The sequence below is a fragment of the Salvia miltiorrhiza genome, chromosome 2 (assembly GCF_028751815.1).
Source record: "Salvia miltiorrhiza cultivar Shanhuang (shh) chromosome 2, IMPLAD_Smil_shh, whole genome shotgun sequence".
NCBI classification, from domain to species: Eukaryota; Viridiplantae; Streptophyta; class Magnoliopsida; order Lamiales; family Lamiaceae; genus Salvia; species Salvia miltiorrhiza.
In genome coordinates this window covers 18,232,374-18,245,539 of record NC_080388.1, presented here as the reverse complement: position 1 = coordinate 18,245,539, position 13,166 = coordinate 18,232,374, and the positions used below count along the sequence as shown (strand labels likewise).

Here is a 13,166-nt window from a genome sequence, read left to right as displayed (position 1 = left end):
TAAAACATGCTTACAGAATTAATGGTTGATTCATATATTGGTTGTTTAAAGTATTATTAAATTTTCAAATTGATCAAAGATATTGTCTCTACAGACGAAAGCTATTTAATGGTTAGGATTATTTGTATTAATCTTTTTCTTGTGTTTTAATTAAAGTCTTGATTTTGAACTAATTATTAATTAAATAAATGGGTGATTAGTTTTCTTTTTTTTAAAAAAAAGAGGTATTGTTTCATTTCTATAATAATCAATACATAATGTTTTGTCATAGTTTGGGTTTGCGTATTTAAGTTTTGGGAAAAGAAGATTAGGTTATTAACTAATTAGCTAGATTTAATTTATTTGCAGAAGCTAATTTGATTGATTCATTTATTTATGTTTTTAAGTCAGTAGCTAATGATACTTACTAATGGGGTTTCAAATCTCTAAAGTGAGTTCTGATTAAAATAGTTTAGCTTCGAAAAATAGTTATTTTTCTTTAAACCCTTTATTTAAGGTTGAGGCTTAGGCCCTTATAAAATTATTGTTTTTATTGAATTAGGTGCGGCGCAACTAGGACCCCCGTGTGAGAATTGATTGAATTTCTTTTGTTGTGCTTGATATTGAGGTGGGTGAATTTTCTTCTAACTCAATAAATATGTTTCAATTACCATGTGAATTAAAATTTGTTTATGAAATATTTTCTATAAATCCAACGTGTATATTGTGGTTGAGATACAAGTTTGATTGCATACGGTGAGTATGCGCTTTGGTGCTTATGGCAGCGTGACGGTGAGTTATTGATTTATGGATGACGAGTATGACAGGGTCATGTGCACAGTTGAGCCAGTCGGTTATTATTATTCCATGCCTGGGTGGCTGGATTATTTGCCTGTGTGGCAATGTTGTGAATGGTTCCATGCCTGTGTGGCTGGATTATTTGCCTGTGTGGCAATGTTGTGAATGGTTCCTTGCCTGTGTGGCTGGATTGTTTGCCTGGGTGGCAATGTTGTGAATGGTTCCATGCCTGTGTGGCTGGATTGTTTGCCTGGGTGGCAATGTTGTCAATGTTTCCATGCCTATGTGGCTGGATTATTTGCCTGTGTGGCGATGTTGAGAATGGTTCCATGCCTGCGTGGCTGGATTATTTGCAGGTGAGGTAAGGTGTGTTATTTATGTTGTGATGGTGAGGCAGGTTGCGAATGAGTATCGTTTTCCACAATTTAATACACGTTTGGATAAATCATATTCTCTTATTGTTTCCCACCACTGAGTACGTTTTTGTGCTCACCCCCTTTCATTAAATTATTTTCAGGTCAGTGATTTTGGAGCGGCGTGGCGGAATGGGTGTGGTGAAGTTATTTTCGTACTTTTGGTTCCGCTGCAAACGTTGGACTCTAAATTTGTTAAATTTCTTTGAGTTGTTTTGAGGTTAAGCTTGCTTTTATTTCATGAAGGTCTTTGGTAGTTGGTTTAACTTTATTGGTGAATGATGAACTTGATGTGGAAGTATTTGGTGTTTAGATCAGTTAAAACAAAGTCGTATTTTTGGTCAATTATCATTCCGTTAACTTGAGGATTTAAAGAAATATATTATTTTAGTTATGAGATTTTAGGGTGTTACATTTAGTGGTATCAGAGCAGGTCTACGATTCTGTAGACTTGCAAAATTTAAATTGGTTCGTGATTGAGAAAACCACCACCACCCACGTCCGACACGCGCTTCTGCTCGAGGTATTTATTTTATTTTGCTTATTTTGGTGAGCATTTAAATAACTATGTGTTTTACTATATGGTGATACGTGGTGGAATCTATATGTGGCATTGAGTGTGAGTTATAAGATTTTTTGAATGATAAATTATTGTAAAGCATGACATAAATGTGAATTAGTTTCTCTTGCGTCCTCGAAATTAGAAAGAACCGTAGGTGATTGAATATTAGGCTCAACTTGTATAGGTGATGGCACGACCGCGACGCAATCAAGAAATCCCTAGGAATAATGAAAACACAGGGAACAATCCACCTGAGGGGAATGTGCTACAAGCACTAATTGCCGCGCTACAAGGAATCGCGCAGCAACAGCCTAACCAGCAAAACCAGGTACCGACACCGCCAGCAACCAACCAGGTCATTGAACAGTTCCGCCGGTATTCACCCCCGAGATTTGACGGGAGAAGCGGGCCCCTGCTCTTGGAAGAATGGATTATGGAACTGGAAAGAATCTTCGAACATATCGAGTGTACGGATGCACATAAGGTGTCATGTGCAGTCTTTCAATTAACTGAAGATGCAGGGCATTGGTGGAAGTCGTACCGGAGCAGCTTAACTGCGCAGCAGCGACAGAACTTAACTTGGGCAAGGTTTAAAGGACGTGGTGATGGAGAAATACTTTCCACGCTCTTATCGCAATCAGAAACAAGCAGAATTTCTTGAGTTGAAGCAGGGGGAGATGTCGGTGATTGAATATGAACGAAGGTTCAACAGACTTGCTCGATATGCCGCACGACTGGTTGATACCGATGATCAAAAGGCGGACCGTTTCCTACGAGGACTTAAACCGGAGATACGAGGAATTCTAGCAGTGCAGGAGATTGTAAGCTATGGGGTGGCAGTTCGGCGTGCACATGAAGTAGAAGCTGGGCTTGAGATCGACAAGAATACCAAGCAGACGAATTATCCGGTGAAGAGAAAGTGGGATAATAAGAATAAGTGGAATAAGAATGCTCCGAACGGGAAGGAAAGATATAATCCTTATCCGGCACCGACTACCTCAACTCAGAAACTATATGCCCGCAGTGCAAGCGACCGCATTTTGGCAAGTGTTATGGGCCACCTGGAGTGTGTTATATCTGTCAGGATCCAGGGCATTATGCAAACAACTGCCCGAGAAGGGGAAGAAATGATCCGAAACGAGGTGGTAACGCCCGACTCTATGCATTCACTCGACAGGAGGCCGGTGAAGGAAGTGGTACTATATCAGGTATGATTAGTATCTCTGAACTACCTGTCTTAGCACTTTTTGATTCTAGTGCGTCACATTCTTTTATATCTGCTGAGCTATGTGAGAAAACCAATGTGCTTGTGGAAGTAGAGAACTTAGCACTTGATGTTAGACTCCCTTCAGGAGAAACTCTAAGAACTGATAGGATGGCAAGAAACGTTGAACTGATTTTGGGGGGAAAAAGGTTAGCGGCCGACTGTCATGTTCTAGAGATGCGTGATTTTGATCTAATCTTAGGGATGGATTGGTTAAGTAGCAATTATGCCACCATAAGGTGTCATCAGAGAGAAGTGGTATTTCAAATACCGGATGAGAAGGAGTTTACATTCTATGGGGCAACTGCTGGTAAGTTACCAAAGGTAATTTCTGCCATGAAAGCAATGAGGATGTTGAGGAAGCCTGATGTTCAAGGATTCCTAGTAAACTTGATGGGGTCAACCCCAACGGAGGCAACGGTGGAGGATGTCGAGGTAGTTCATGAATTTCCTGATGTGTTCCCTGAAGAAATACCAGGACTACCGCCAAACCGACAAGTGGAGTTTACCATTGATCTCGTACCAGGAGCAGCACCAGTTTCTAAGGCCCCATACCGAATGGCACCTAAAGAATTGGAGAAATTAAAGGCACAGTTACAGGAGCTGATGGATAGAGGGCATATTAGACCGAGTGTGTCACCATGGGGAGCACCGGTTTTGTTCGTGAAAAAGAAGGACGGACAGTATGAGAATGTGCATAGACTATCGGGACCTGAATCAACTCACCATAAAGAACAAGTATCCGTTGCCGAGAATCGAGGATCTCTTCGATCAATTAAAAGGTGCAGGAGTTTTCTCAAAGATAGATCTACGTTCTGGATATCATCAATTGAAGGTGAATGAGGGTGATATTCCAAAGACGGCTTTTAGGACAAGGTATGGACACTACGAGTTTGTAGTCATGCCTTTTGGTGTGACCAATGCCCCCGCAGTTTTTATGGATATGATGAATAGAGTGTTTCATCCGTACTTGGACAAATTCGTGATAGTGTTTATTGACGACATCTTGATATACTCAAAGAGCCGAGAGGAACATGAGTCACATTTACGCACGGTATTGGAGATACTAAGGAAAGAACAGTTGTATGCTAAGTTTAAGAAGTGTGAGTTTTGGCTTAATCGAATTGGATTCCTTGGGCACGTGGTAACGTCGGCGGGAATTGAAGTAGATCCGGCGAAGGTTGAGGCGGTGAACAATTGGAAAGTACCGACGAATGCATCCGAGATACGAAGTTTTCTTGGACTGGCGGGATACTATAGAAGGTTTATTGAGGGATTCTCCAAAATCGCGGGGCCACTTACTCAACTGACGCGGAAGGGGGTAACTTTTGAGTGGACCGAGAAATGTGAAAAGAGTTATCCAAATACTAAAGGAGAAATTGATAACTGCACCAGTTTTGACTATCCCTGACGGCTCCAAGGGATATGTGATCTATAGCGATGCATCGAAACAAGGGCTTGGTTGTGTGTTAATGCAGGAAGGGAAGGTCGTGGCCTACGCATCTAGACAATTGAAGTTACACGAACTTAACTACCCAACTCATGATTTGGAATTGGCGGCGGTAGTTCATGCTTTGAAGATTTGGAGGCATTACCTTTATGGAGGTAGTTGTGAGATTTACACGGACCACAAGAGCCTTAAATACTTTTTCACGCAGAAAGAGCTGAATATGAGACAACGAAGATGGTTGGAGTTAGTAAAGGACTATGATTGCAAGATTATGTACCATCCCGGAAAGGCAAATGTGGTGGCCGACGCGCTCAGCAGAAAGAGGAATTCTAACCCCGCAAGAAGATTGACTCAACAAGAAGAGTTAGTAAAAGAGTTCGAGCGGTTGAGCCTTGAAGTGGAGACTTCCCCTGATGAAGCGGATGCAATTATCTCAGCTTTGGTAGTGCGTCCAATGCTGCGGGATAGAATCCGGAAAGCACAGATGGATGATCCATTTTTGCAAAAGATGAGAGCTAGAGAAGTGTCTGACGATCCGAAGGGTTTTTCAATCTTGCAAGACGGGACTCTTGTGTTGGATACAAGAATTTGTGTGCCTGGGAATGAGGAGTTGAGAAATGAGATAATGGATGAAGCACACAAAACCGCATACACTGCACATCCCAGTAGTACCAAGATGTACCAGGACTTAAAGAAAAATTTTTGGTGGTATGGAATGAAAAGATCAATAGCCAAGTATGTGGAACGGTGTTTGGCTTGTCAACAGGTGAAAGCCGAGCATCAAAGACCCTCTGGTTTGTTGAAACCATTGGAAATACCGGAGTGGAAGTGGGAACATATCACTATGGATTTTGTGGTTAGACTCCCTAAAACCTTGAGAGGTAATGATGCAGTTTGGGTGATTGTTGACCGTTTGACAAAATCAGCACATTTCGTGCCAGTGCGGATGACTCTTTCGATGGATAAACTTGCTCAGCTATATGTTCAGGAGATTGTACGACTTCATGGAGTACCAATATCCATTGTATCTGATAGAGACCCACGATTCACCTCAAGGTTCTGGCACAGCCTTCATCATGCTTTGGGTACAAAATTGAAGTTTTCAACAGCCTATCATCCACAAACAGATGGACAGTCAGAGAGAACGATTCAAACCTTGGAGGATATGTTAAGGACTTGTGTCTTAGATATTGGGGAAAGTTGGGAGTCACACCTGCCATTGATAGAGTTTGCTTATAACAATAGTTACCATTCTAGCATTGGTATGGCTCCGTATGAAGCACTTTATGGAAGAAAGTGTAGATCGCCCGTTTATTGGGACGAAGTTGGAGAGAAGAAAATCTTGGGTCCCGAGATGGTGGAAAGAACGGTGGAAGTGGTTAAGAAAATTCGAGATAGAATCAAAGTTGCTCAGGACCGACAAAAGTCATATGCTAACAAGAGAAGAAAGGATTTACATTTCGAGGTTGGTGACAAAGTGTTTTTGAAAGTAGCACCAATGAAGGGAGTTTTGAGATTTGGCAAGAAAGGAAAGTTGAGGCCGCGTTTCATTGAACATTTTTAAAATTCTTGAAAGGATTGGAGATGTCGCTTATCGTTTAGCGTTAACACCCGAGCTTGCATTTGTGCACAACGTCTTTCACGTGTCAATGCTAAGGAAGTATATGCATGACCCGAGTCACGTGGTGTCATTTGATGGGATATCTCTTAATAAAGATTTGAGCTACGAGGAAGAACCTGTTGCAATTCTAGAGCGAAAAATCCACGAGCTAAGGAACCGACGAGTGACACTAATCAAAATACAATGGAGTCGTCATGGTCCCGAGGAAGCAACTTGGGAGCGAGAAGATGAAATCCTAGCTAAATACCCAACCCTTATAGCTCCTGGTAAGACAAATTTCGAGGACGAAATTTTTGTTAAGTGGGTAGGGTTGTAACGTCCCGCCTTTTACTTGTGTTTAATTCTTTATTTTGGTGATTTAAAATATAATTTTGTCATGTTTGATTTTATAATCTCGGACTTGAGGGAGTCCGTAGTTGCGCCCTTGTTAAAAGTCAAATAGAAATATTTATATGTGTATATATATAGGGTTCTAGAATTATTATTAGTTTTTGTAGTAAATATAACTTAATAATTTCCCTTTAATTTGGGCTTTTGGAGAAGCTGGGCTAAGAGAAATAAAACTTGTAATTAGTATTATTTTATTAAGTAGAATTAGAGATGAAGTGGGGTTCTATTAGGGTTATAACTACAAACCCTTAAATTACGTCAATAGATATACATTACGTTATGCACTCCTCTTCTACCACATTCACAAGATTTCACAAATATTCTTTGCGCTCTCCCAAATTTTCCTAACAAGGTCAGAAGTTGTTTCGCCTGTGAGATTCTTTCCTCGTCAAATTGAGTTACTTCCGGTAAAGTTTTCAATATTTACTAAAGCTTAAGAAATTGATTTGGTATTACACGTGTTTGAGTCTACTGAAATTTTAATAATTATAATATAATGATATCATTCAGTCCTAGCATAATGAGTTTAATATTGCTGTTTGATTTTAATCCACTGAGTTGTGTATTTAATTTGTTGTATCGGTCAGTTGAATAAAAGAGGGAGGTGTTCTCTATTTTTTTTTAAAGTTAAGAAAGAGAATAACAAATAGTTAACTTTATTTATTATTTGAAAAGTGGAGTTGGGGATTAGTTTTACAAAATATATGCTGGTTCGATTTTCGCAAATATTTATAACACATTTTCGTTCCTTTTTCATTAAGTTGATTCATATATTGGTTGTTTAAAGTATTATTAAATTTTCAAATTGATCAAAGATATTGTCTCTACAGACGAAAGCTATTTAATGGTTAGGATTATTTGTATTAATCTTTTTCTTGTGTTTTAATTAAAGTCTTGATTTTGAACTAATTATTAATTAAATAAATGGGTGATTAGTTTTCTTTTTTTAAAAAAAAAGAGGTATTGTTTCATTTCTATAATAATCAATACATAATGTTTTGTCATAGTTTGGGTTTGCGTATTTAAGTTTTGGGAAAAGAAGATTAGGTTATTAACTAATTAGCTAGATTTAATTTATTTGCAGAAGCTAATTTGATTGATTCATTTATTTATGTTCTTAAGTCAGTAGCTAATGATACTTACTAATGGGGTTTCAAATCTCTAAAGTGAGTTCTGATTAAAATAGTTTAGCTTCGAAAAATAGTTATTTTTCTTTAAACCCTTTATTTAAGGTTGAGGCTTAGGCCCTTATAAAATTATTGTTTTTATTGAATTAGGTGCGGCGCAACTAGGACCCCCGTGTGAGAATTGATTGAATTTCTTTTGTTGTGCTTGATATTGAGGTGGGTGAATTTTCTTCTAACTCAATAAATATGTTTCAATTACCATGTGAATTAAAATTTGTTTATGAAATATTTTCTATAAATCCAACGTGTATATTGTGGTTGAGATACAAGTTTGATTGCATACGGTGAGTATGCGCTTTGGTGCTTATGGCAGCGTGACGGTGAGTTATTGATTTATGGATGACGAGTATGACAGGGTCCTGTGCACAGTTGAGCCAGTCGGTTATTATTATTCCATGCCTGGGTGGCTGGATTATTTGCCTGTGTGGCAATGTTGTGAATGGTTCCATGCCTGTGTGGCTGGATTATTTGCCTGTGTGGCAATGTTGTGAATGGTTCCTTGCCTGTGTGGCTGGATTGTTTGCCTGGGTGGCAATGTTGTGAATGGTTCCATGCCTGTGTGGCTGGATTGTTTGCCTGGGTGGCAATGTTGTCAATGTTTCCATGCCTGTGTGGCTGGATTATTTGCCTGTGTGGCGATGTTGAGAATGGTTCCATGCCTGCGTGGCTGGATTATTTGCAGGTGAGGTAAGGTGTGTTATTTATGTTGTGATGGTGAGGCAGGTTGCGAATGAGTATCGTTTTCCACAATTTAATACACGTTTGGATAAATCATATTCTCTTATTGTTTCCCACCACTGAGTACGTTTTTGTGCTCACCCCCTTTCATTAAATTATTTTCAGGTCAGTGATTTTGGAGCGGCGTGGCGGAATGGGTGTGGTGAAGTTATTTTCGTACTTTTGGTTCCGCTGCAAACGTTGGACTCTAAATTTGTTAAATTTCTTTGAGTTGTTTTGAGGTTAAGCTTGCTTTTGTTTCATGAAGGTCTTTGGTAATTGGTTTAACTTTATTGGTGAATGATGAACTTGATGTGGAAGTATTTGGTGTTTAGATCAGTTAAAACAAAGTCGTATTTTTGGTCAATTATCTTTCCGTTAACTTGAGGATTTAAAGAAATATATTATTTTAGTTATGAGATTTTAGGGTGTTACAATAAAACAAAAGCATAATTAAATTGAACGCAATTGTAAAAACTGAATTAAATAAAAACCGAATAAAAACTGAAGTAGTGGCTTGAATCTTCAATCTTGATCCAAGCCTTAAAAACTAGAAAGCAATAAAATTCTAAAGCTAAAAACTAAAGTATGAATGCTAGGGTTCTCGGGTGTCTTTTCAATAGGTCAAAAGAGGACCTATTTATAGTTTTCAGATTTCCTTTGATCACCATGGAAGTTGAATTCTAAAGGTAATATAATTCTAAAGGTAATAGAATCGTGTGAAATAAGGCAACTCTCCAGCTGGATACGCGCTCCGGAAAATACTCCCACTTTTGCTAACTTCGCAGCTTTCGCCAGAGGACTGGGTGATATCTCTGGTACTCCGTCAGCGGAATGGGTCGCCAGCGGAATGTCTTCCGCTCTGGCCTTCCTCCGCTCTGGCCTTCCTCCACTCTGGCAGCGGGGAAGCGACTCCTCTGACATTTTCCGCTCTGGCTTTCTCCAGAGGAATGGTGACTCCTCTGGAATTGGGGACTTGACTTCTCTGGCAGCAAAGGAACGGTGATTTCTCTGGCGCTTCGATTCCTCTGCCGAGTTGATTTCTCTGCTCTGACTATCACCAGAGGAATGGCGACTCCTCTGGCGCCTTATGATTCCTCTGGCGTTTCCGCGCTCGCTTCGATTCCTCTGGCGTTCGCGGATTTCGCTGCACTGAACTTTGATTTCTCTGACGCCTAGAGGAATGGTGATTTCTCTGCCCTGGAGATGTCGGTTCCTCTGCTCTGAAGACCAGAACACCTGGAGAACGCCAAATTCATCCAAAACTGCATTCTTCCATCTCGAAAGCCTAAATCTCCTGCAAAGCATAAAATACACCATAAACGCACCAATTTCCAGAAGATTATCTTAAAATACGCACATTCAAACCCTTAAAAATAGAGTAAATTAAACATAAATCACTCGTGTCAAAATAGTACATTGGATTCAATCCAGGTTGTACCATTTGGAACCTGTGAATCCTGTATAAAGGAAAAGATGGAGACCAGGTCATTCATGGCAAAGGGGATAAAGGGCCAATAATGTGTTAGAAATGATCTTTTCTGATTCATTATTAGTGTTTGGGATTCCAACCCAGTTTACTACACAATGTAATCCCTATATAGGATGGTGTAGTGGAGGGAAGAAATAGGTCACTCTTGGAAAAATATGTTCGATGATGAGTTATGCATCTTTGCAACTAGTCCTAAAGAATCAGAAGATGGTTATTAGCAATGACAAACGATTCTTACAAGTGGACTATGTGAATAATAATTCATCCAAGTCAGGTATTGTGCTTCAAGAAATTGAAGGCAATAGACAGGCGATTCCATAACCCAAGCCAAGTGTGCAAGAGTTTGTACCACAAGACACTACACACACTGTTGACATATACGTGCCACCACAACTCCATCGTAGTGGGAGGGTTGTGGGACAACCCGATGGATTTATGTTCTTGGGAGAATCTTTGATTCGGTCCCTGATAGTGAATATAAGAAAATCGACCCAGATATCTATTTGGAATTAGTGGGAGACGAGAATGTAGATTCCTGGCATACCTCAATGGAGCAATTCATTAATACTATGGGTTGTATACTAGGAAAATCTTGCTACCAGAATGCCGTAAAGCCATAGGTTGCAAGTGAGTGTACAAGAGAATGACAAGTCCGAATGAGCAAGGTCGTAGCATTTAAAGCTAGGCTGGTGACGAAAGGTTATACCCAGTATGAGGGTATAGATTATGATGATGTTCTTTCGCCAGTTTCTATGCTCAGGAATTCAGACCATTTTACACATAGCAGCTCACTTAAACCATCAAGGTCTGGCATATGGATGTCAAATTTTTTTCTAAAACTGTTACCTCGGAGAAGGTAGGGACATCTATGTGCAGCAGCCTTAAGGTTACGTGGGGGAGGAAGAGAAGCATCTCGTGTCATCGGTGATGTGGTTTACCTTGCATTTTATGTAGATAGTACCCTCCTAATTGGCGACAATATGGAGTTATTATCAGACATAAACTAGTGGTTATCCGAACAGTTTCAAATGAAAGACTAAGGAGGTATAGTATACATCTTTGTGATCAAGGTTATAAGGGATCACTAGAAAATGATGTTGGGCTTATCTCGAGTGTCTTACATTGATACTGAGAATACTTGTTTTAGTATGCATACCGCCAAGAAAAGATTGCAACTTTTGAGTTATGACGTTCCTTTATCTAAAGACATATGTCTTAAGATGCCTATTGAGGTTGAGGAAATGAAGGCAGTATTCTACGTTTCCGCAGTAGATAGCCTCATGTATGGATTGCTATGTACGAGATCTGATATATGCTATGCAGTTAAGCATGGTTGTAAGATATCAGTATAGTCCTAGTTAAGGACACTGAATTGTGATAAATTATATTCTCAAGTCCCTGACCAGAGAATAAGGATAGTTTATCAGTTAGACAGTTTAGTTCTTTTTTGGATTATACGATTTCGGATTTCCAGGCTGACCAGAACAAAGAATAATTACCTCGAGCTATATGTTTTCCTTGGGAGGTAAAACCATTTGGTTTGACCACTACCTCCAGGATCTAAGAGTGATTTCTAGTTTGCGTGAGAGGATCACCTTCGTGATAACTCAAGTGCAGTTGCAAACTCTAAGGAATCCAAGAACCACAAGGGGTCTAACACATGGAGAGTAAGTACCAAGTTATACGATTATTCGTAAATAGAGGTTATGTGCTCATAGAATAAATTCTCACATATTGGAGAAACCTACTAATCTTTTCACAAAAGGCTTATCGCAAATGGTCATTGAAAGATGGGAATGCGATTGATGCCACCCACTTAGAAAACTTTAAGTATAAGTGGGAGAAGTGTTAGGTGATTGGTAAATAGACGCATTCTATACTAAAAGTTTGCTTTAGTATAAGTGGGAGATTGTTAGATTTGTATACTGAAAGCAAGAACATTTTATGCTTGTATACAATGTTTCCTAAGTTCACTATTTAATCTCCTATCTGATTGTGTTCATGATTGCCTATGTATGTCCTTTATCTCTATATAAGTTGATTATATGGTGATTAACTGATCACAGAAGGTCATATAATTGGAATAAACTTAAGAGATATAAATAGATCACAGCCGAGATGACTCTATGACGAGTCGTTGGTCTAGGCTGCAGTATAGATGGAAAAAGTTTGTCTTGACTATTTGTCTATACTGGTACGTCATAACGTATTGATAGGATCACAGTGAGATGTATTCTTCTATCTGACATAAGTGAAGAATCAAGATCTCGGTGACTTAATAGAATCTTAATACTAATAAGATTTCAGATATCTGCTCTCAGAATAAAACACACAAAAATTAGGATTTTGAGAGAGCAGAGTGGGGCGACAATACTGAGTGGGCGGCTACTGTCTCTGGGAGTTCTCATAGTTCGTTGTCCATCCAACGTTGGGAACTGAGCGGGATACAGTTCAGAAGATCTGAGCTGGAGTCAGTTTTTCGCAGGAAATCAAGTTCTGGCAGTTTCCGAAGAACGACCATAACGTCCTCTATCGAACTTGGATTTGGACGAAACAGGCTTCCACGGAAAGCTCTTCCGAAAAGGAAGAAGTCGTATTTCTGGGAAAAATACGATTGGAGGACGTTTGAGGCTTCAAACCAAGGATTGAAGTTGGATGACCTGTTCAGCGACGAATTGATGAATTCTTAGGAATTCTTCAGGTATTTCTAACTCCAAGGTGCAGCACTTAAATTAATAGGAGCATGCTAGGTTTAATCGATGTATGGTGAATTAAGATAATCCAATAGACGATCTTCGGGAAAATCGAGTATTAATTAAGTTTAATATTCCTTCAGAAAGGACTTGAAGATCGTTGCCATCCAACATCAAGTCTTGCCATGGGAACAAGTTGGAAAATCAACACTGGAGTCACTCAATGCCGGATTTGCAAGTAAGACTCGTTCACTTGTAATAGGCACAAATGGTTTTTGTATGTATTCGTTTGGTATCCGGAATTGGTCACGGACACGTGAATCATATATCAAAATATGGTTCCTTCATCTTCCTTTGCGATCTAGTCTACCTCCGCAATCGCAACATAGGGTAATAGCGATTGGATTCATAAATGGCAATCATTTTGTATAGGTATTTTAGACTTTTCTTAATCTATGATGGTCTCACATTCATTATTTGATTATGATTATTTTAATTTTTTATAGATTTTATTAGACCATGCTGCACCGATACCTCCAATTGTGCCTAATTGGAAATATTGTCGACTTGAATCAGTTGTAGGATGAGATGCTTCATTTT

The 13,166-nt window shown here is 39.3% G+C and overlaps 1 long non-coding RNA gene across 1 annotated transcript; it reads left to right on the top strand.

Moving 5' to 3' along the window:
* Window positions 1–6,758: 6,758 nt before the first annotated feature.
* On the top strand, window positions 6,759–8,763 carry LOC131011447 (uncharacterized). Its single transcript, XR_009096930.1, has 3 exons — window positions 6,759–6,884; window positions 7,755–7,820; window positions 8,508–8,763. It is a non-coding gene; the product is annotated as an uncharacterized LOC131011447 (long non-coding RNA).
* The last annotated feature ends 4,403 nt before the right edge of the window (window positions 8,764–13,166 follow it).